This window comes from Erythrolamprus reginae, chromosome 1 (genome assembly GCF_031021105.1).
Source record: "Erythrolamprus reginae isolate rEryReg1 chromosome 1, rEryReg1.hap1, whole genome shotgun sequence".
Classification (NCBI taxonomy): domain Eukaryota; kingdom Metazoa; phylum Chordata; class Lepidosauria; order Squamata; family Dipsadidae; genus Erythrolamprus; species Erythrolamprus reginae.
The window spans coordinates 41,437,437-41,461,890 of NC_091950.1; the positions used below are offsets into that span (position 1 = coordinate 41,437,437).

The 24,454-nt window shown below is 37.6% G+C and overlaps 1 protein-coding gene across 1 annotated transcript in view; it reads left to right on the forward strand.

Moving 5' to 3' along the window:
• The window catches only part of MNAT1 (MNAT1 component of CDK activating kinase), a 144,890-nt gene that overhangs the window by 24,308 nt on the left and 96,128 nt on the right, over positions 1-24,454 (forward strand). The window lies entirely within an intron of this gene.

Genomic DNA, 24,454 nt, shown 5'->3' on the forward strand with positions numbered 1-24,454 from the left:
AACTGGACTGTTTTACAGTTGCAGCGTATTAGAATATGAATCAAACCCGTTTAAAGATTACACCTTTGAGGGAGAGTTGGACTCAAATGGATATAAATAGCTCTTTTCTATTCTGTGAAATTATTTATCTACTTGCTAAATTTAGGATACTTTCAGGAAGCTTTTGTTATCCAGTTACTCTGACTCTTTTGTAGAGGTTGCTGGGATAGAGAAGGAAGGAAGGAAGGAAGAGGAAACATTTTCCTTTTGTAGTTGCCTGGCGCGTTCAAAAGATTTTAGATTTTTTTCTTTACTACTAGAAAAAGAAAAAAAATTGGTACTATTATATTTGGCTATGTGTTAGAATTCACCAGACTAGAAATATCCCTATTTATGCTTTTTTCAGAGTAAATCAAAGTATTTTGTTTTTTTTAAAAAAATAGTTGATTGGAAAAGGAAATAAATATCTCAAATTCAAAAGAGGAATCCTTTCTCTTTCTTTACTTTTTTAAAATTAATGTGGTGGTGGATATACATATTTTTAAAATGCATACTGGGAAGTAGCGAGACTGGTTGGTCACATCAGCTGGAAATTGCAGATACTAGAAAAACTAGTATTTCAGGTTCCCAGTACAGCATCCTATCTAAAGAAGAAGCCTAAGTATTTCCTCTGCAAGAAGGGGAGAATTCATTGTGAGTGACAATAGCAGAAATCCCAAACTGAGTCTCCATCAGACATTTCTGTTACATTTGCATTTCTCACTTGTAGTAGTGAACATCCAAATAAGCCCTGGGAGACTGCGCATAAACAGCCTGATTGAATATGAAAGCTTTTCTCTTTAGACCAGTACATGAGACGTAAATGAAACAGAGCAATCAATAAAGATTGCTTTATTAAGATGTACCAATTGTTTTTAAGAAGCAAAAAGGTATTTTTTTGGATGTGTTTTGTGGAGTGAGTTTTTTTCCGAAGGCAGATATAGAAGGATCAGAGATTTGATTGGAAGTAATGGAGACAGGGTGAAAGTAAGTATGCCAACAGGCAAAGAAAGGAAGCTGTGCCATGAACACTACTGGAAAATGAATCATTTAGGTGGAGGTGGGGATTCTACCAAAGTCCAGATTTTTCAAAAAAGCTTCATATCCTGTTAGATATTTGTGACAATTGTACCTCAGAATGGAGATTATATTGGTCAGTGATTTTCAACCTTTTTTGAGCCGCGGCACATTTTTTACATTTACGAAACCCTGGGGCACATTGAGCGGGGGGAGGGTGGGGGCTAAAAAAAGTTTGGACAAAAAAATTCTCTCTCTCTCTCTTCCTCCCTTTCGCTCTATTTCTCTCTCCCTCCCTCTTTCTCTCCCTTCCTTCTTTCTCCATCCCTCTTTCTTTCTCTTCCTTCCTTCCTCTCTTTTTTGCTCTCTTTCTCTCTCCTTCCCTACCTCCCTCTATGTCTTTCTCTCTCTCTCTCCTTCCCTCCCTCTCTTTCTCTCTCTCTATTGCTTTCTTTCTCTCTTGCTTGCTTTCTTTCTCTCTCTGAGCTTCGCGGCACACTTGACCATGTCTCACGGCACACTAGTGTGCCACGGCACACTGGTTGAAAAACACTGATATAGGTAATGTGAAAATGCAGTTACCATTCCAACCATTATTTCCTGCTATGAATTTATCCTTTTAGCATCTTTAATGATTATGATAGTCCTTTTTAAAAATCTCCCCCCTCCCAGGAAAGCATTTGATAGAATAGCCCTAGACATTCTGATTTATAGGTTGATTAAATATGGAGAATTACATGTCTATTAGCTAATAGCTACAAGCCACAGTTGGCTTAAAAGCAATACTCCAGAGAGTGCGGATCAACAGTTGCTAGTCATACTGGAATAAAATAACGAATGGGTACCACAAGGCTTGATTTGGGTCCAGCTGCTCTTAAACATTTTTTATTTATGGCATGAACACAAAGGTGAAGGACCTGCATATATCAACTTTGACAATTCAAAGGAGAGAAACAAAATGCAAAATAATATTGATAGCTTAGAGAAGTCAGCTAAAAATAAACAAATCAAATATAGTTGAGACAAATATAATTTTTTTCTTTAGGAGAAAAAAATATAGGAAGAGTTTGGGGATATGTAGCTTGGTAATAATGCTTGTTAAAAGGATCTTAGGACAGTAACTAATTATAGCTAAGTGTAACTGTAAAAAGAGCAAATGAAATTTAGTTCTTCACTAATGGATAGTTTATAAATGAAAGGAAGAAATTGCTTCCATTTTGTTCAGCATAGAAGAGGCTCTACTTCAAGCAATATGCCCAAATTACTACATTTATAAGAGAATTAGAAAAACTAGGCTCAGAGATTGCAGCAAGGATGATTATAAGTTGGAGTCATGATCCATGATACAGCAAAGAATATTTGTGAGCTTAGTCCAATACAGAGATCTTCAAATTTGGCAACTTTAAGACTTGTAGGACTTCAACTCCCAGAATTCTGGGAGTTGAAGTTTACAAGTATTAAAGTTGCCAAGTTTCGGGACCCCTGGTCCAATACCAACTATACAAAACAATGCCACTGCTGTACACCAGGATGCCTGGTGAAGAAACTGATAAATCCAGGTAAATAGAATTCTATGGACATGAAGGCAGAGAAGGTGTGTAACAAATGATGCTTTCTCAGTGCGTCCAGCTTTAAGAGTCTCCAATTCCTGCACTGTTCTGTTCTGTTTGTTTGGGGGTTTTTCACCATCACAGTCAGTGTTCTTGTGGGCTCAGATGCAGAATTGGGTCAGTAACAAGTATTACAGTAGCAGGGGTTATAGATATATTTGTAAGGATCTGTGCTTGTTATTTAGTCATATATTTCCATTGTTACATTTCATACATCAAATTATTTTTAATGAAACACATTTGATATAGATGACATTTTTTATCCGGTCAAAAATGAGATAGTTTTTTCAATCTCCTGTTATTCATTGTCAATATGCTTGAAGGAATTGATTTATTGATATTGGAATCTAACATATCTAGGTTTTTAATTTTTTTTTTAATTTTTAATTATAATACAAACAAGCGAACAACATAAAACATATATACATACCTATATATATACATATTAATTTACTTAATGATTGATACTTAACAATTGATTTCTTTCACTTTAATATTAGTTCAATTTCTTATTTTTTTTCTATCCAATTATACAGTTTCCCCCACACTCTAGAGTAGTCCTTATTTTGTTTATTCTGTAATTCATAAGTTAATTTACTTAATTTAGCACAGTCTAACATTTTCCTAATCACCATCTCTTCATCTGGTATCTTTTCTTGTTTCCAAGTTTGTGCGAACACCAATCTTGCTGACGTTAGTATGTGAGTTATTATATAATAATCTGTGGAGTACCAGGATGAGATCTGATTTCTGAATTCAGAATTCTAATATTGATTATCAGAGGAACCAAAACTATCTCACTTATTGCATAAGACAAGTTCAACAAGAGAAAGGAGGCAGCCCCGAATCTTCGGAGAGGGGCGGCATACAAATCTAATAAATTATTATTAATTATTATTAAATTTATATTGTGATATCATAGAAAAAGCAAATTAAAGGTAAAGAATAATATGGGGAGTCTGTAGTCTGTATTGTCTTGCCCCAAAGCCAAATACTATTTTCATTTTCTGCCTTGCCTGCTTCTTTTTCAAATACTCATGCTGAGACTTAGACATATTCTTCCCCATAGCCTAATTTTCTCCCTTTAGAAGTGTACACAACTGCGTAAATCCTCACACTGTCCCTCCACCCCTGTTGTGTATCGAAGATTGAAAGCAGCTCTAGATAAAAGCCAGAAAATTAAGAAAGCAGGCTCCCTTAATGGGCATCTGAAAGATTTATGAAAAAGCTCTTTGAAACTGCAATGTTAAAAGAAGGCATGTGAGAGTTTGAGCTTGCTAATGATGATCGACATGAGTAGAAGGGCTTTCCCTTAGGCAAGGATTGCATATGGCAGGAAAGACTGCAAGCAGTAATGGATGAATTATGTTACATCAGGGAGGGGCAACATATGGCTCCTAAATGACATGAGGACTCAGAATATTTTATGTGACTCATGCACCTGTTCCAGTTGCTGAAAATGTCCACTTTTTCTTTGACAAAAGCGGAGCTGTTTAGATAACTATTGAACAAATCTTTTCAGGGAATTCAGCAAGCAGAACGTAATGGAGCAATTTTGCATGGTGGTCCAAATAGACATGGTGGTTGAATGACTTAAACGATCAACATCTAGCAAAACATTGAAAGGATTGGTGGGCTGCACTTGGTTTAGGGGTCACATTTTGGGCAACTGGTTACACAGGTAATGTAGGAAACCGGTCAATTGGATTTTCCAGAGGTTTCTGTATTTGAATTGGGCTAATTACTCATGCCCTTTGATTCACTGCTGAATTCAGCAAGTAAGCAGTGTTTTCAGAGTAAATTATTTTTATGCCTAGTGGGAAGCAATTGTGTATGATCAAAGAGAGAGAGAGACTTCCTCATAACCTCTTGCAAAGTCAATTTTTACTCAATTTTTTTTACATTTCTAATATGATCAAGTGGAGAAAATCTATGTAGTTTTGGGGGTTTTTTTTTCAAACCATAAGTCAACTTCCAGGTAATTCTACCTGGATGACTGACAGTCTTCATCAACATATTATTACAAATTGGAAAAAGGAACAAAAAGGGGAAGTTAGAACGTCTCTAATACTTTTTCTTTTTTGTTTATTGTTGTTTATTTTTGTTGCATCATTTTTAATATGCAGAAACTATAAGTAACAATGCCATAGAGATTTTAGTATTACATTTAAGATAGAAATCATTATAATGCAACAAATAATGTATTTTGTTTTAATAACAATACTAACAATAATCAACAACAATGATGTTGTTTATTAATGTCATATTTACCTTTGTTTGTAAAATTTAAACAATCTTACATTTATCAACATTAACAATTTAGAAATCACAGTTGATGTGAGACACAAAAGACCAGGACCACAGGTAAAATTCCAATTGAGTAGATTTATTGCTTATGCCTGTACAAAGGAATAGTCTAAACTAATGTCCTAGAAGTTAGATACTAGTCAACAGAATTTGGGGGGGTGGGGGGGGTTTGGACTTAGTCCGTTTGTGGCTATGTAGCAAATCTTGACTGATTCCTCTTTTAACTCCTCCCCCAAAGCTTTGTCATTCCTCCTGATATAATTAATACTGATATAAACTTTTTTAATCTTTAAAAGTTAAATTATCTAAATATTAGTGTGTTAATCTCAATTAAACATCCATGTTCCAAATGTAATTTAATCTACCAATTTCTGTTGTATAATAACAGCATAAAACAATATGAAGATGGAAAAAAGGAAGCAGGCTTAGATAAAAGCTGAATTTGAAGCATTAAGGAGTTTTATAATTTCATAGTTAACATGATTTAGAGTCACGTCTGAGTTATTTCATTTAAAGGGAAAACAAAATCTTTATAAAATCTTACAATATTATTAAAATGAGACTTTTAATTCACAGTAATGGTAAATTAAATCCTCCAGGGCAATGAATAGAAGCTGGCTTGAGGCTATAATAAATGTATCCTCAAGAGAAATAATGATGTTTCCAGCCTTGAAGGAAGGCTGATCCACTCTCCCATCAAAGCCTGGATATTCTGCATAATTATTTTCTCATCTCTAACCTCCTGCTTCTTGAGATAGTTGTTGAGAATGGTGGATCATAGTTGCAGAAAGCTTGGAAGAAACTTATTACATAGTTATGTGTCCGAGCGATTTCAAGATTATGCATGCCACTGAGAATACAATGCTTGCAAATTATCTTTAGTGATACAGGGATAGGGGGAATATGACTGTTTCTGCTGTTGCTTTATTTCTTAGAAGCCTTTAGCACCATTGATTATTTTCTTGTAATTTCTGGATCTTTCTAGATTCAAAATACCTGTTATATAAGCAGGTGGAGCTGTGGCCAGGAGATCGATCACATCTCAATCGCCTCTTACTTGCACTGTGGCAAAGCATCCTCCATGGAGCTAATAGCTTAAGTTGTTGTGAGTGCATCCTCTTAACTTATACAACACCATTACTTTAAGAACTATTCCAATTTTGAGTTTGTTTGTTTGTTTGTTTGTTTGTTTGTTGGTTGGTTGGTTGGTTGGTTGGTTGGTTGGTTGGTTGGTTGGTTGGTTGATTCATTCATTCATTCATTCATTAGATTTGTATGCTGCCCCCTCCGCAGAGTTGTCTACTACAGGGGTCCCCAACCCCCAGTTCATGGATTGGCACCAGTCCAGGGCATGCCAGCAACTGGACCACACACACAAAGTCCCATTCTTGAGGTGCTGATAGCATGCAAACCCACGTCCCCTCAGGTGCATGGAAAAACATTTCTCCATGGAACCGGTCCATGGTGGCCAAACATTTGCAGTCCACTGGTCTATTGGGTGCAGTTCAAAATATTGGTTTCACTTTTGAAGGTCTATGTCAGTCAGGATGTGGGTATTTGCAAGACAGTCTATTCCCAGTGATATCTTCCCTGCTAATACAATCTTGTAAAATAGGCTCTCTATATACTCTTTTCTAGAAGGGCCACAGAGAATGACATTATAATTTAGCTATCTCAGTTGGCCTTCACAGTTGAAATATTGTAATATTGCTCCCTATGGTATTAGTGTTTAGGCTATTATGATGCATGTCCCTGATATTTATGTATGTTGTTAAGTTTTTATTCTTCTTCTATTACTGTTAAGTTTTTAACCCGATTTATGAATGCCAGAAATCTTTCAGAACTGTCAGCGATTCAGTGGCTTCTAGGTATATAAATAAATAAATAAAATATCCTTCCGTCCTCCTCTTTGTCCAGATATTTTGAATACCAAATCCTATCTTGTATAGCCTGTATTATGGCTGTAATAGTCTAATCTAGTCATGGCAAAACTTTGTTTGCTCGGGTACCAAAAGGGTGCATGCATGGCCGATAGCGCATGGCAACACCCATAATGCAATGCCCCCCTGCAAGCATGTCATCGGTTAAATATCATGGGTCTAATTCATCTAGCTGGCTCCAAGTTAGTAACCCAGAACTTACCACCTATGTTCTCTATCTGTTTATAAAGATAATAGGCTTTTCTACCTTTTTTCTGTAATCATTTAGTACACATTATTGTTTACAGTATTTAGAACATTTATAGATATACGGTATATAAAAAGAAACAATAATAGGGGTGCATTTAGAGAACTGTTCTGTGTTAGCAAATACTTCAGAAGAAAAGGATTTAGGGGTAGTGATTTCTGACAGTCTCAAAATGGGTGAACAGTGCAGTCAGGCGGTAGGGAAAGCAAGTAGGATGCTTGGCTGCATAGCTAGAGGTATAACAAGCAGGAAGAGGGAGATTATGATCCCGCTGTATAGAGCGCTGGTGAGACCGCATTTGGAATACCGTGTTCAGTTCTGGAGACCTCACCTACAAAAAAATATTCACAAAATTGAACGGGTCCAAAGACGGGCTACAAAAATGGTGGAAGGTCTTAAGCATAAAACTTATCAGGAAAGACTTCATAGTCTGGAGGACAGAAGGGAAAGGGGGGACATGATTGAAATATTTAAATATGTTAAAGGGTTAAATAAAGTTCAGGAGAGAAGTATTTTTAATAGGGAAGTTGTTCTGTCTGGGTCACTCCAGAAGCCAATACCAACCCAAAAAGAGAAGCCAGACACACTGGTAAAAGGCAAAGGCAGTTGTATAAAATTCAAGAAAAACACAGGTAACAGAAAATGTCCTTACAAACAGGAAAATGCTGTATCTTCAGATATATCCACGAAGGCAAAAGTCCATGCAGCAATACAGAATTCTTGCTGCCAAGCCAAGGCTGTAGATAGCAGACCTACACCTCCCACGGGTCTTCCAAAGCTGCTGGGCCACAAGCCAGGAACAGAGACGCCGAGAAACAAGACAGGATAACGCAACTCCAAACTGATAACACTCCACATGGCTTCAAGGGCTTGCCTGCCTTTTAAACCCTGCTAAGGAGGACCACACCCAAACCCAGCTGTTCCTAATTCAGTGCTGATAATACTTCTTTAATTGCTCCTTTCTTTGATCTGACCGTCTCTGTCGCATGTCAATGACGGCTTGAGCCTCATCACCTAATGACTCCAAACTACTGACTGGGGAGAGGCCCCCCCCCCGGGGATCTCATGCTGTTCTCCTTCATCGAATTCCTGATTTTCCTCTCCCCCGTCCGACTATTCAGCCCCCTCCTCTTCGCTGTCATCCTCCTCCGGGCATGGAGCCAGCAGAGACACAGCCGGTCCCTGAGCAGCCTCAGGCTGAACCACAACAGAAGTAAACACAAGAACAAGGGGGCACAATCTGTGTTAAGTTGGGGAAAAGATCAGAAGCAATGTGAGAAAATATTATTTTACTGAAAGAGTAATAGATGCTTGGAACAAACTTCCAGCAGACGTGGTTGGTAAATCCACAGTAACTGAATTTAAACCTGCCCGGGATAAATATATATCCATCCTAAGATAAAATGCAGGGAATAGTATAAGGGCAGACTAGATGGACCATGAGGTCCCTTTCTACCGTCAATCTTCTATGTTTCTATGTTTCTATAACTTGACAAAGAGGGGAAAAAAGATGAGGATAGGGCTAAATGCATTTGGTTGGGGGATTATAAAACAGTACTCTTCAGTTGCACTTGACTGAAACCCCCTTTCGAATAGCATTACTAATGATTATTCTTGCTGATGATAACGGCAATTATGGAGGCTAGAATAATAATAATAATAATAATAATAATAATAATAATAATAATAATAATAATAATAATATCAATTTCATGAAGACCAGAGTAAGGTTAAAATAGCTCTTCTGCTTTACTTCAGAAAAGTCCATGATATAAGAAGCTTTTTATTATTATTTTTTTCAGGACAAAGTAAAGGAGAGGCTTAATAAGAAATATAGAGGGTCAGGCTGTGAAGAAGATTGAGCAATAAACTGGTTTGTTGCTAGAAGCAGCATTCTTGATTATTGAATTCATCTTTCATCGCCATTGTTTGTTTTGGCTTGTGCCAACCGTGAGACAACTAATATTGGACTGTTTCAGGTGAACTGAAGGAGGCATGTTTCGATTTTGTAATGTGCCTTATTCATTTTTAAAAAGTTCCATTTTGTAGCCAACACTCTTTTCTGTTCCAGGATGACATACTGAAATATTGTTTTTCCATGGGTGTGTTGCTACATTTGTTTGCCCAATCTCCTAATGGATTTTGAAGTGGCCCTTCTTGTAAATTTTGTGTTTGGCCTGGCATTGCTTACATATTGTGTAACTACTTGGTTTTTTTTCCCTCATAAAGTAAAATAGTTATATTACAAAAAAATGGGGTGAGGTCTTTGAGTACCCCATGGGATTGCTTCCACGGACCTTTGAAACAATTGGAAGAGGAGCAATTCTGGCTCAAACAGCAATTGACATATTGGAAAATACGGCCAAGAGGTATTCTAGTGGCATATTTGGCATACTATTTATTTTTTAATTATGCAATATTTTAAAGAAATAATGGGACTGAAATTTGGCAAGATTTATTGATGGACCTCAGGCATCAAACAGCCTATTCTTGGCTGAGTCTTAAATGCCATTCAGGTTTGTTGCAAAAGTCAATATGCTAATTGCATGTATTTATTCAAAGACTTCTTAACCTTGCTTTTTAGGTAAAAGGGCTTTTAGAGTGAATTTACAAAGTTCAGTAGTATGACTCTTCCTGCCCTCTGATTCACAGTTCAGGTTATCACATACAGTCTATAGAGAAAAAGGGACGAGGGGGAAGAGGAAGAAAATGAAACCTAGTGGAAAGGAGTTCAGATTGATAGGTAGATATTGCGTTCTGTTTTTTTTTAATAATAGCAATAATGAAGTAACTTCCTTTTCCCCTCTCTCCTTGAAAGAAAAATCTGATAATTTTTTTCCATGAAAAGAATGAGCCTTGTTCAGTTCTGGAATCAGTTTTGATGTCAGGATCTGGTTAGTAGATTGCAGAATTTTGTAAAATCATAGAAGAATATGTGAGCCTGAAACCTATATAGTATCTGTCCAGTCTATTTGTTCTTGCAGATTTCTTTCATTAAACAATGTTACCTATTTGGACCCTGGAAGTGGACCTTCTCTATAGCAGCGCCTGTCCTTTGGGATGGGGCTTTCCTTGAGATCTAGATAGCCCCAACTTAGTTCTTATTTAGAAGAGAGTTATGAAGCTTTTAATTCAGGCCTTTGGCAAGGGAGAATGAGATCCTTCACTGCATTCAATCTGATCTGTTGTGCTTGCTATCTTTTCTCTTTCATTATTATTATTATTATTATTATTATTATTATTATTATTATTATTATATTTTTATTTATTTATTTATTTATTTATTTACTTACTTACTTACTTACTTACTTACTTACTTACTTACTTACTTACTTACTTACTTACTTACTTACTTATTAGATTTGTATGCCGCCCCTATCCGTAGACTCAGGGCGGCTCACAACAGTGATAAAAACAATGCATAATGACAAATCTAATAATTAGAGTCTAAAATAACAGTATTACATTTAGAAAGTCTAAAAGCAAGAAACCCCAATATATAAAAATCATACATACAGTCATATCATGCGCAAAACTACATAGGTAGGGGAGATGTCTCAGTTCCCCCACATTTATTGATTGCATTATAACTTCTTTGATTGTTGCGACTCAGGCACATACACGTTTAATAAATGATGATGATAATAATAACCTGGCAATCCCTTGCAGTTATAATATTTTAAAAAACCAAAAGTCTTAACTTTGGCTGTTCAAAAGCAGGCTATTTGAAGTAATGCAGTCAAAGCCAGATTTTTTTTTTAAAAAAATCATCAAATGTAGATTGTGCAAAGCAGCAGAAGAAACAGTAGATCATATACTCAACTTGTGCAAGGAGATTGCACAAACCGATTATAAACACTGACATAATACAGTCACTAAAATGATTCCCTGGAACATCTGTAAAAATGTACCAGTAATAAAAATGGTAAGCAAAAAAATGTAAAGGTGAAAAAATACATGATAATTAGCAGGTTAAAACATGTCAGGTTTTTAAGTAGAAATTGTTAAAGTCTTGGCACATCACAGATAGCTACGCTTAAAAAGAATAAAATATGGGTAATTGATGTAGCAATAGCAGCAGATAGTGGAATAGAAGGCTAAGAATTAGGCTTAGAAAGCATCTTGGGTGCCATCCAGAATCTCCTTGTAGGGGAGAGGAGCAACACATAAAGTTAATAAACAAACAGATAAATAAAAATAAAAATTGAAAAATCATGGCATAAAACAGATATGATAATCCCATTGGTTATTGGCACTATGGGTGCAATATTGAAAAATATATTGCTGGCACTTGGAAAATACGTGTAGTGACAAAATTTCCAATTTTTAATTGTAAAAGGCTATGCTGCTTGGATCTACATTTATGCTACGTGAATACATTGCAACATCCTAGGTTCTTGGAAAGAGTTCGATGACTAGGAACGCCAACTCCAAGGAGCTGGCAGCTATGATTTCACATTGTTGTGTATGTATACTACTACTGTGTTTCCCCCAAAATAAGACCCTGTGTTATATTTTTGGGACCTCCAAAATATGGCCTTAGCCTTAGTATCAAGGAGGTCTTATTATTTTGAGGGTGTAGGAGGCAGAGCCCAGAGTAGATGAGCCAGTCCATAGGGTGTGCACACTTTGTGTCAGCATCTATGCACACCTGCCTCTCACTTGCTCTCCTCCTCTCCGTCCCTCCATCCCCTCTCTCTCTCCCCTGGCCAGGAGCCACTTTTTTGCCTGAGAGAGAGAGAGAGAACAAGCGAGAGGCGGGTGTACGCAGGCACCGACACAAAGTACATACACCCCACGGGATTGGATTGGCTCCTCTGGCCTCTGCCTCCAGTGGCGTTTTGAAATGTTTGGTGTTAACTCATGCCCAGCGGCATGGAGATCATCGGGAAAGAAGTGAGGTGGCAGGAGGGCCTTCTATGGAGCCCACCGAGAGAGTCGCCAGCTGAGCCAGAGGTGCAGGGAGGCAGATCCTGGGGCCAGCAGGTGAAAGGGTATTTTTGCATCTCTCCACGTTGCTGTGGGGTGGGGGCTGGTGGGGCTTTGGCTGCAAGCAAGGACAGCAGCAGAAGTCTTTCTTTCTCTTTGAGTTGCTCTGAGAATGTGCTTTCCTCTCTATGGTGATGGTCATTGGAGACTTCCTCTCCCCCCCTGCTCTTCTCCACCCCAATCTCCCTGCAGTCCCCCCACCTGACCACTGACTGTCCGGAGCACCCGCTGGCACGCCCTGGAAGCCCCTCCATCTTATGAGTCACCAGACAGGGCTGCGATTGAGCCAGTCTCTTCTGGGGAGCCTTGCCTTGCAGAAGCCTCTCCTGTACTTCCTTCTTTCCGCAGGCTCCACTTACTCTTCCCAGTCATGCTTAGGTAGCTCAGCTGGCCCAGCCATGGCCAGTGCTCCCTGCCTGCAGCTGAAGTTGTAAATTGCTTTGAGAAGTTTTTCTTTACTTTTCAAGGAGTTTCTTTGCAAAGACTGGCTAAGAAAGAGAAGCAGCAAGATGTCAGACTCTGGTAAGATGTATGGCCACAATTTGGGGGTGGCAGATGGGGCAGGGGACACTTGTACGTAGTTGGGGAAGTGGGCTTATTGGGGTGGGGCTTATTTCAGCGCATGCCTTGAAAAGTTCTGTTGGACGTATCAGGACATGTCTTATTATAGAGTAATAACAGAGCAGAATCATACCGGTAGAATCAATGTGGAAAGATAATAACCTCCCAACAGATAATATGATTATAAAGAAACTTATGGATTGTGCTGAAATGTCCAGGCTCATTTTTGAACTACAAAATAAACAAGAGAAAGACTTTTACACAATTTGGGAAAATCTGTATGAATGGCTTGAAACCAGAAGAAATAACTAATAAACAAGTAAATAATATATGGATATAATTGATAACTATAAATAACACAAAAACATGTAAACAATTGATATATGGATTAGATAAAGCAACCAGGAGATATATAGAGTTTGCTTTTTGATTCATCAGGAATGCAAACAAAATGAAAATGATGTACAACGTAACCATTTTCCTTTCTTTTTCTATTTTCTTTTTATTCTATCTTCTTTTCTCTCTCTTTTTCTCATGTTTGCAATAGTCGTTTACTATTCTTTTTGAATTGTATTGTTTTTCTATTTGTGAATAAAAACTTTAAAAAAAAGAATCATAGAGTTATAGGGCTGGAAGGGAGGTTGGAGGTCTTCTAGTCCAACCTCCTGCAAATACAGGAGACCTTATACATATCTCCGACAAATGGTTATTTAATATCTTGAAAACTTTCCATAATGACAAAATCGACTGCATTCAAGGAAAACCAATTAAAAATGTTTTACAGGTGGCATCTACCACCGGAAAGACTTTCAAAAATGTTCCCAAAAACATCCCCATTATGCTGGAAGTGCAAAAAAGAAAGAGGCACGTTCTATCATCAATGGTGGACATGTGTACAAGCAAAAAAATTCTGGAATAAAATAACAGTCTGGTTAAAAGAAATAATAAAAGAAGAATTTGAAAAAAAACCAGAATTGTATTTATTGGGTATTTTTAATTTTAAAAAATGGAAAAAGAGGTAAGATACTTAGTTATACACATATTAACAGCTGCTAGGATAGCATATGCCCAATAATGGAAAATGGATAAAACACCGGAAGAGAATATACCTAGTAAGTAAAAAATATTGGACTATACAGAGATGGACAGGTTATCCAAAAAATTAGAGGGAAAGGAAGATTCAGAATATTATAAAATATGGGCAAAATTTTATGACTGGTTAAAGGAAAGAGCAGCAAAGAAATAAATAAAAATTCAAGCAAAGCAATGCGTCAAATAAAAGAATTAAAGAATTAATACTATGTACAAGAAGTAAAATTCTCTGATCGAACATTTTAAAAAAAAAAGTGGGGAAACTTTTGTTTCCCAAATGTTGTATGTGTATGTTTTTGTGTATGTCTTTTTTTTTGTTATATTTGAAAAAACAAACAAACAAATAAATAAATAAGAGAAAACTTTCCATAATGGAGTACCCACAATTCTGGGAGGCTGTTGATTAATTCTTCTCACATATAAGGGCATTTCTTCTTAGTTCCAAGTTGGATTTCTCTTCAATGAGCTTCTACCCATTGCTTTTTGTCCTATCCTCAGGTGCCCTTCAAGTACCAAAAAGATAGCTATCGTGTCACCCGTAAAGCTTTATTAGGCTAGACATACCTAGTTCGTTTAACCATCCATCATAAGGATTTAGCCTCCAGAACCCTTATCATCTTTGTTGTTCTACTCTGCACTCTTTCTAGGTTCTCAGCATCTTTTTTCCATCATCATGACAAGAATTGGAGACAGTATTCCAAGTGTGGCTTCACTAGTGCAGTATAAAGCAGTACTGTCACTTCTCACGATCTTGATAGTAATCATTAAAATATGTCCTACATTGTAGAAAACATTTGTGGTGTCCCTGTTAGGTGTTTTGAACAGTGTGATCTCATACATCTTGATTCTTTTGTTTCAAAGTTTTGCTTAGTTCCCCATCACTCATAACGCTTAGTCTCCAGCTCTTCTGGCATCTTCGTTTCTCTCATCTGATCATGTTCCAATGAGGAGAAACAGGAAGGAGCATTTTGCCTCTGCTCTTTTGTATTGCATCCTTTTGTTTTCTCTCCTGGCACTACATGATGGCTGGCTCAAGCATCTGTATGCATTTGAATACTAACATTTGTTCATCAAAGGATCTCAACTATGGAAGATAAAAATGAAACGAGATGATTATGGTAGGGAATGGATGCAGTTGGCTCTTCCTTTTCTGTATTGTACCATAGTTGTAAAATGAGAGTCTGACATCACTTGCAAAGCATTTTTGTTGTTTTCATCTGGGGAATTTATGGTTAGCTAAACACAGATGTGTCTGCTTCTGTTATAGTTATAGTTTATAGTTTATTAGATTTGTATGCCGCCCCTCTACGAAGACTCGGGGCGGCTCACAACATAATAGTGATACAATACATTACAAATCTAATAGTAGAAGTTAAATCAGTTTAAAAACGTTAATACATAATAAAATCCCTAACTATACAATCATACACATTCAACCTAATTTATCATTATTAGTTTATCGTTATATCATTTATCAGGGTCTGATTCCAAATGGGATGTCTCTGTGTTTGGTGTCAGGCTGAAGCCATTTTACTTGGGTTATTTGGCCTGCCACACTTTATGCTATTTTAAAATATATTCTTTGCTGTGGGAATTTTGGAGGGGTAATTGCAGGAGGTATGTCTGCATGTAGCCATAACAAATTCCTTTTAGATTGCCAAGGTCATCCTTTAACTTTTGACTCCTGCACCTGCAAGGAAAGAGATGGTCAATCCCTCTTCATCTGACAATGTCAAGTTCTCAGATGGAGATTGGTCAACATGATGGACTTGGGAGTGTGGGGACAAGGGCTTGAACTTTCAACTAGATGGAGAAATCCTTGGGACTTCAGATTTGGGTTCTACCAGAAGTGGCAACATGGCTCTGCTAATAAATGGGAACTTTGATGAATACTTTACGTTGGACTCTGGTTTAGTTTTTGGTGCTATTTGGAACCCTGACATATGGACTAATATATGGAAATACAATTATGTGTCTTTAATTGACTTGAATAACTCTCTGTTGCAATAACAACTGATTGTTGATGTACAGTAGATGAGGAAGGATGTATTGTTTCATAATTGTATCATAATGCCCTTTCCCTTTGAATTTTTCAGTTATAGTTACAGCTACAAGTAGTTGAGGCAGTAGCATTCTTCTTCTTGATGTTCTCATAACAGACCTATGAGTGGGTTAGTTTGAGCGATAATAGTAATGACTGCACAGAATATTTATTTATTTATTTATTTATTTATTTATTAATAGAGTTGAAAGGGACCGTTAGGTCATCGAGTCCAACCCCCTGCCTGAGCAGGAAACCCTACAGCACCCCAGCCAAATGGAAGTCCAATCTCCTCTTGAAGGTGTCCAGAGTTGGGGAGTTCACCACCTCCCCTGGCAGGCAGTTCCATTGGTTGAATATCTCAATGTCATGGTTGTGTTGAGATTTGAACCTCCAACATTTGGTGCTACTGATCTTCATTCTTATTTCCTCTGTTATATATATATAACTCAAACTACATATATATAAGTATTAGTTTTGGAAGCAAGTAATTTTTGTGAACACTTATAACAATATGCACATGGATAAATGTTGATACTCTATGTTCGTATTTCACGAAGAACAAGCTAGTATGAACCTTTATTTCTTGTTTATCATATGCAGAATACCTGTATGGGTTGTTATCAGCTGTCATATCTCTGCAGGCATTAAATTCTTTTCTAGAATACTGCCACAATGTCAAAAGATACTAGGCAGTATCTATAGGCATTATATCAAAAGATACTAAGCAGTCCCTGAAATGATTATTTTTGATTTGTTTGATTGTGTAACATGTGAAAAATAAAAAAGAAACATTCAGTTGCCAAATGCACAAATTAGCTCTCCCTCTTCAGACAAACTAGAACTACAAATTAGTCCAATGGGATTTTTTAGGGAGGCTATAGCTCAGACAAATGAAATCATGTCAGACTAATCTCATTGATTTCTTTGACTATGTCACAAAGGTGTTGGATGAAGGTGGTGCCGTTGATATTGCCTACCTGGACTTCAGCAAAGCCTTTGATACGGTTCCACATAAAGAGCTGATAGATAAATTAGTGAAGATTGGACTTAATCCCTGGATAGTTCAATGGATTTGCAGCTGGTTGAAGCGTAGACATCAGAGAGTTATTGTTAACGGCGAGTATTCTGAGCAGAGTCAGGTTACAAGCGGTGTGCCACAAGGGTCTGTTCTGGGTCCTATTCTTTTTAATATGTTTGTGAGTGACATAGGGGAAGGTTTGGTAGGGAAGGTTTGCCTATTTGCCGATGACTCTAAAGTGTGCAATAGGGTTGATATTCCTGGAGGCGTCTGTAATATGGTAAATGATTTAGCTTTACTAGATAAATGGTCAAAGCAATGGAAACTGCAGTTTAATGTTTCCAAATGTAAAATAATGCACTTGGGGAAAAGGAATCCTCAATCTGAGTATTGTATTGGCAGTTCTGTGTTAGCAAATACTTCAAAAGAAAAGGATTTAGGGGTAGTGATTTCTGACAGTCTCAAAATGGGTGAACAGTGCAGTCAGGCGGTAGGGAAAGCAAGTAGGATGCTTGGCTGCATAGCTAGAGGTATAACAAGCAGGAAGAGGGAGATTATGATCCCGCTATATAGAATGCTGGTGAGACCACATTTGGAATACTGTGTTCAGTTCTGGAGACCTCACCTACAAAAAGATATTGACAAAATTGAACGGGTCCAAAGACGGGCTACAAGAATGGTGGAAGGTCTTAAGCATAAAACGTATCAGGAAAGACTTAATGAACTCAATCTGTATAGTCTGGAGGACAGAAGGAAAAGGGGGGACATGATCGAAACATTTAAATATATTAAAGGGTTAAACAAGGTCCAGGAGGGAAGTGTTTTTAAAAGGAAAGTGAACACAAGAACAAGGGGACACAATCTGAAGTTAGTTGGGGGAAAGATCAAAAGCAACATGAGAAAATATTATTTTACTGAAAGAGTAGTAGATCCTTGGAACAAACTTCCAGCAGACGTTGTAGATAAATCCACAGTAACTGAATTTAAACATGCCTGGGATAAACATATATCCATCCTAAGACAAAATACAGAAAATAGTATAAGGGCAGACTAGATGGACCAGTAGGTCTTTTTCTGCCGTCAGACTTCTATGTTTCTATGTTTCTATCTACAAACTTTTCTAGATAAAACTGGTCTCAATTGGTCCCATGTTCCTAGTAGATTTGCCTGTTCCCTTTTAAAACATTGTGTTTTGCCAACACTTCAGGTATGACTATTTGTTCTTTTCCTTCTGTCCTCCAGTCCAGACTATACAGATTGAGTTCATTAAGTCTTTCCTGATACATTTTATGCTTAAGACCTTCCACCATTCTTGTAGCCCGTCTTTGGACCCGTTCAATTTTGTCAATATCTTTTTGTAGGTGAGGTCTCAAGAACGGAACACAGTGTTCCAAATGTGGTCTCACCAGCGCTCTATATAGCGGGATCACAATCTCCCTCTTCCTGCTTGTTATACCTTTAGCTATGCAGCCAAGCATCCTACTTGCTTTTCCTACCGCCCGACCACACTGCTCACCCATTTTGAGACTGTCAGAAATTACTATCCCTAAATCCTTCTCTTCTGAAGTTTTTGCTAACACAGAACTGCCATTGCAATACTCAGATTGAGGATTCCTTTTCCCCAAGTGCATTATTTTACATTTGGAAACATTAAACTGCAGTTTCCAATGCTTTGACCACTTATCTAGTAAAGCTAAACCATTTACCATATTACAGATGCCTCCAGGAATATCAACCCTATTGCACACTTTAAAGTCATCGGCAAATAGGCAAACTTTCCCTACTAAACATTCCCCTACGTCACTCACAAAAATGTAAATAAAATGTAAATGTAGATTTTATTTTATGTACGTTGAGAGCATATGCACCAAGACAAATTCCTTGTGTGTCCAATCACACTTGGCCAATAAAAATTCTATTCTATTCTATTCTATAATTTTTTTGTGGACCACCAAAATTTTCTCATGGACCACCATATTCCTTCAACTCCTGCCTCAGACTATTTCTTTTTGTTTTCTCACTAAAGCACATGCTTTCTATTAGGTTTTTGGGTTTACTGTCATCCCCAAACCCCCAACATTTTACCCTTAGATTATCCACGGTTGACCTATCCAGATTCCTAAGAGGTCAGTAAGGGGCGAGTACAAGTGCACTAGAGTGCCTTCCATCTCCTGTCCTATTGCTCTCCTATATCTCCTATGTCTTTTCTCTATTCCTATATCTCTTCTTCTATTCTTTCATTGATATGTTCTATTACTATATCTTCTTTTCTATTCTTTCATAGATATATTTTACTATGAGTATCTCCTCTATAACCTTCATCATGTATTTTACTATGTGTGTATAATATATATATACCCACTAAAACCCTCATTGTGTGTTGGATAAAATAAATAAATAAAAAATAAATAAAATAAGTAAATGATTCACTTCCAGTTAGGGCAGAAACTAAAATATGTTCATTTGTTCAAATTTATATGTTATCATTTGCTACTTCCTTGCTCCTTTGTTTCCTTTTATATCCCCCTGCCAAAATATCATTTATAACTTCTACTCATCTACTGCAAGGCAATTCTGGGCGGCTAAGGACATCAAAGTGAAATCATAAATATATATATATGCCAATTCATAAATCACAATAAAGTCACAATGAAAATATAGATTACAACTAAGACTAAAAGATGGGAAGCAAAGGAAGCAAACTTTATTTCAATTGATGATGTTTTGGTATTGCAAGCATCACATACATTGTTGCTATACACATAAATAACAGGCCTTCGTGTCCTCTACCATCCTCTGGAGTTCACTTAAGCTGACGCCTACTGCTTCAGTGACTCCATCCAGCCACCATGTTCTCTGCTGCCCCCTTCTTCTTTTGCCCTCAATTGTTCCCAGCTTTAGGCTGGGAGTCCTTCCTTCTTATTTGGTGGCCAAAGTATTTGAGTTTCATCTTCAGACTTGAAAGATTAGCAGAAGATATCAGAAGACAATGGCAAACCAGTTCTATATTGCTCCCAAAAATGTAATGCTAATGTATCCATGAAGTTACCAGGTCTGGAGAAAACCGGGATCTTTTCCTAACGCTCATTCAAAAAAGAAGCACTGTTGGACCCTACCAAAGTAAAATCTTATTCTTAATCCTGTTTCATAGAGGTCTTCTGTATTATTGATCTCAGTGCTGGTACTCAAATAGTTAATTCTCATGAGAGAGGTATCCCATAGTCTTTTCAGCTGCTATAGTCATCTTATGGTGATGAATTTACATAAACCAGTTCTGCAAAGCACTTATTATCTCTCTCTTTAAAAAGTTGGATGCACTATACATCCAATTAGTTTTACCAGATTGTTTCTTTTTCTTGCATTTAATTGCAATAACTGGATTCAATTTTTTCCTTTATAAAGAGAAGAGCATATCTTGTTAGCTTAAATGGGAAAGAGGTGTTAACATTTATTTCAATCTTATTTTTGTTTAGATTTTACATACCCTTTTGGGGGAAGGTAGGGTTTTGCTCAATGTACATTTCTATTTAAAAAAAAACATTTTGTTGATGTGTTATTTAGATATACTGTATCTGGCTGCATTTACATTCAGATATTGGTGTATTTTAAAATGAATATTTTAAAAATATTATTGGTCTTTGATTCTACATAACAAAGATGATGCTCTGAATGTTAAAATTGCTTTAATTTGTCATATACCTATTGGCCATTGAGATGTTATGCATCTCTAGAACAACTTTGTTTACAACTAACTTTGCTTCTTTTTCCTCCTAAAAGTTATCTGTATAATAAATTGTGAGCATGCACTTATGCTCATTCTGAATTTGGCAAATGATTTTAAGAGTCATGGTGGCACAGTGGTTAAAGTGCAGGACTGCAGGCTACTTGATTGCTGGCTGCTTGCAATTTGGCAGTTCAAATCTCACCAGGCTCAAGGTTGACTCAGCCTTCAATCTTTCCAAGGTGGGTAAAATGTGGACCCAGATTGTTGGGGGCAATATGCTGATTCTGTAAACCGCTTAGAGAGGGCTGTAAAGCACCGTGAAGTGGTAAATAAGTCTAAGTGTTATTGCTATTTTAGGCTGCCTTGCTCAACCTGCTGTTCCAACCCAAATATGTGGCACTTGGAGGATGCCAGTCTGAGAGAGCTGGCCTGAAGTCTAGAGCCTATGAATTGTTGAGCTTTCCTCATTTTAGCTTTACAATCCTGGTTGTTTATTAGAATCTGGTTTCGCACTATCCTCCCCTCCCATCTGATCACTGATACAGTGTTCCCTCAATTTTCGCGGGGGATGCGTTCCAAGACTGCCCGCATATTTCTTAAAGGTGGATGAAAGTTTGGTGATGACATATGACGTAATCGGGCGGGAAAAACCGTGGTATAGGGGGAAAAACCGCAAAGTATTTTTTAATTAATATTTTTGAAAAACCGTGGTATAGACTTTTTGCGAAGTTCGAACCCATGAAAATCGAGGGAACACTGTATTTAGCCTTTTGTATAATGTATACAAATTGGTTTCTGTAAGTTGTTGGAAGTTCTGCATGTTTGTTTGTTTATCCATCCATCCATCCATCTGACTTCTATGCCGCCCAATCCCAAAGGACTCAGGGCGGCTTACAAAATAATAATACAAATACAAAAGATTCAAGCAATAAAAGAAGTTGAGTGTAATATCTAAAACGAAAATATGTTGATATTTGTGGATCAAGTTATTTTTCTTCTCATTTCCCTAGGCCAAAATAGTAGATGATGATTTAGTCAGTACTGATTTTTGTATGTGAAATTGCATATTTCAAGAGTTTTGCTTCCTCCTGAAATCTAGTCTAACTAGCTTTCTTGTGACCTTCTAAAACTAGCTGTTGCTCTGCATGTCTTCATTTTATAGACCAGAGTTGAGGAGCGTTCCCTATCTTTGACTGGCTTAAAAAAAAGCCATTTCACATACTACCCAGAAGACAGGGCAACCTCTCCTTTCAGGAGAGAAGCTTGTATAGTAATCCTTTTATTGTCTCTTCAGGTTTCACTGACTTGAAATGCCCCAGGTAAAACTGTGCTCTTCATCACCTCAATTATGATGGAAATATTAATGACCCTCAAGATTTGCAAAGTTAAATAAATCTAAAGGTTTGGAAGAGGGAGATTGTGATCCCGCTATATAGAGCGCTGGTGAGACCACATTTGGAATACAGTACTGTGTTCAGTTCTGGAGACCTCACCTACAAAAAGATATTGACAAAATTGAACATGTCCAAAGACGGGCTACAAGAATGGTGGAAGGTCTTAAGTATAAAACCTATCAGGAAAGACTTAATGAACACAATCTGTATAGTCTGGACTGGAGGACAGAAGGAAAAGGGGGGACATGATAGAAACATTTAAATATGTTAAAGGGTTAAATAAGGTTCAGGAGGGAAGTGTTTTTAATAGGAAAGTGAACACAATAACAAGGGGACACAATATGAGGTTAGTTGGGGGAAAGATCAAAAGCAACATGAGAAAATATTATTTTACTGAAAGAGTAGTAGATGCTTGGAATAAACTTCCAGCAGACGTGGTTGGTAAATCCACAGTAACTGGATTTAAACATGCCTTGGATAAACATATATCCATCCTAAGATAAAATACAGGAAATAGTATAAGGGCAGACTAGATGGACCATGAAGTCTTTTTCTGCCGTCAATCATCTATGTTTCTATGTTTCTTCTATGTTTCTATGTTTGGGTCAGGAGTGAAATCCTCCTGGTTCAGCTCATTTCAGGCAAATAGGCAGGGGTGGGCAGGGAATGTACTGGGGTAAGTGAAAATGGAGCTCCACCCCAGAGCACCCAACTTGTACTGTAAGATGTTGAAAGAAAATTCAGGGCATCCTGCATAAGCCGCACCCACAGTGTGGTAGTAAAAATTTTGGTAACCCTTCACTGCGAATAGGTAATGGTTGCGACACCTGGTTCGGAGAACTAGGATGGCAACATGATGCTCCACCCACCCACCCCGACATCATCATTTTTTGATTTTTTAAAATAAATTTTTTAAAGCCTTTCCCCCCTACCTGTTCCCCTGAAAGAAAGAGAAAAGTAGGAGGGAGGGAGAGGGGAAGGGAAGGGAATGGAAGGGAGGAAGAAAGAGAAATAAAGAGAGAGGTGTTAGAAGGAAAAAAATCAGGATTCACTTTCCAGCCGGGAGATCCCTTGGCAAAGAAGAAAAATCAGGAGTCTCCAAACATAGCCACTTGACTGGCTGAAGAATTCTGGGAGTTGAAGTCCACAAGTCTTAATGTTGTAAACCTTGGAGATTCCTGCTTTAAATGGAAAAGCCTTTGGAAGCTGCTCGGAAGGAAGTTTTTTAATTGCAGAAGTGAAGTGACATTCAGCAGTGGATAAAAGGAAATATTCTTACATGGTTTTATGCTTTTGAAATTTTGGGGTTTGTGCAATATGGGCTTTGTGTTTGGGTGATTCCCGTTGTGGCTAAAAGACTTTCATCCTGTGTCGGGTCAAGAGAGTGGGGCTACTTATTCTGTTTCTACCACTGTGTTTTGTTACCTGCAAAAACATGCCATGGGAAAACTTCAAAATATCCTGTCTTGAATGGGTTTTCTATGGATCTATTTGCTTGCTTGTGTAAATGGAGCCAAACATAAGGCTTCCACTTTCTGTATGATCATTCTCTCAATATCTCCATCAGGCAGGAATGTAGAATGAGCTTTAGGAAGGTTCTTTGTTAGCAGCTTAATTTTTCCCTGTTTTTCTGTGAGCCTTTTATTATGAGTAATATTTTATTTGGGGGGGGGTTGCTTCCCAGAAAAAAAATAGAGAAAGAAAAGAAAGAAGGAAGGAAGGAAGGAAGGAAGTAGGCAGGCAGGCAGGCAGGCAGGAAGGAAGGAAGGAAGGAAGGAAGGAAGGAAGGAATGAAGGAAGGAAGGAAGGAGAACGGACCACAAACCTGGCTTGCACTAGACACAGCTCCAGACGATGCTTTGAAACAGCACAACAAAGTCTGGAAGGGAGCTCAGAGATCATTTAGTCTAACCCCCTGCTCCCTGGCAAAATGGACAGTTAAATTGGTTAACCCTACCCGGTCACATGACAACCTGGCCACTCCCCCAGTTACATGACCACATGGCTATACCCACCTGAAGCCACACCCATCTGACCTCCAAGCCACACCTGCAGAATAAGCCACACCCACAGAATCAGTAGGAAAAATTTCACATGTCATCCTTTGTCTGGTGATAATAGTCAGAATGACCCCAAAATATTGACTATTGGGGAAATTGCAATAAAAAACTGGTTTGGAAGAAAGAAGCAATTGACAAACTAAAGCAGGGAGCAAACAGCAGTTTACACTGCAAAGTTTTATACAGGTTCAATTTCTTCCCCTATATCAGGAATAGATAAATCTATGGGCTTCTGACAGCCCCTATTATTTTACTGTGTTTGACATCCAAAGATATTGACCTTGTGCTGCTGAACTATAAAGGCACATTTTTTATTTAAAAAACCAAAGAAGAAATAAGAAACATATTAAATCTCTAGTAGGGCTTAATGCACCTATTTTAATAAAACAACATTATGTCTCAAATTCTTTTTAAAGGAAACGTGAAAACTTCC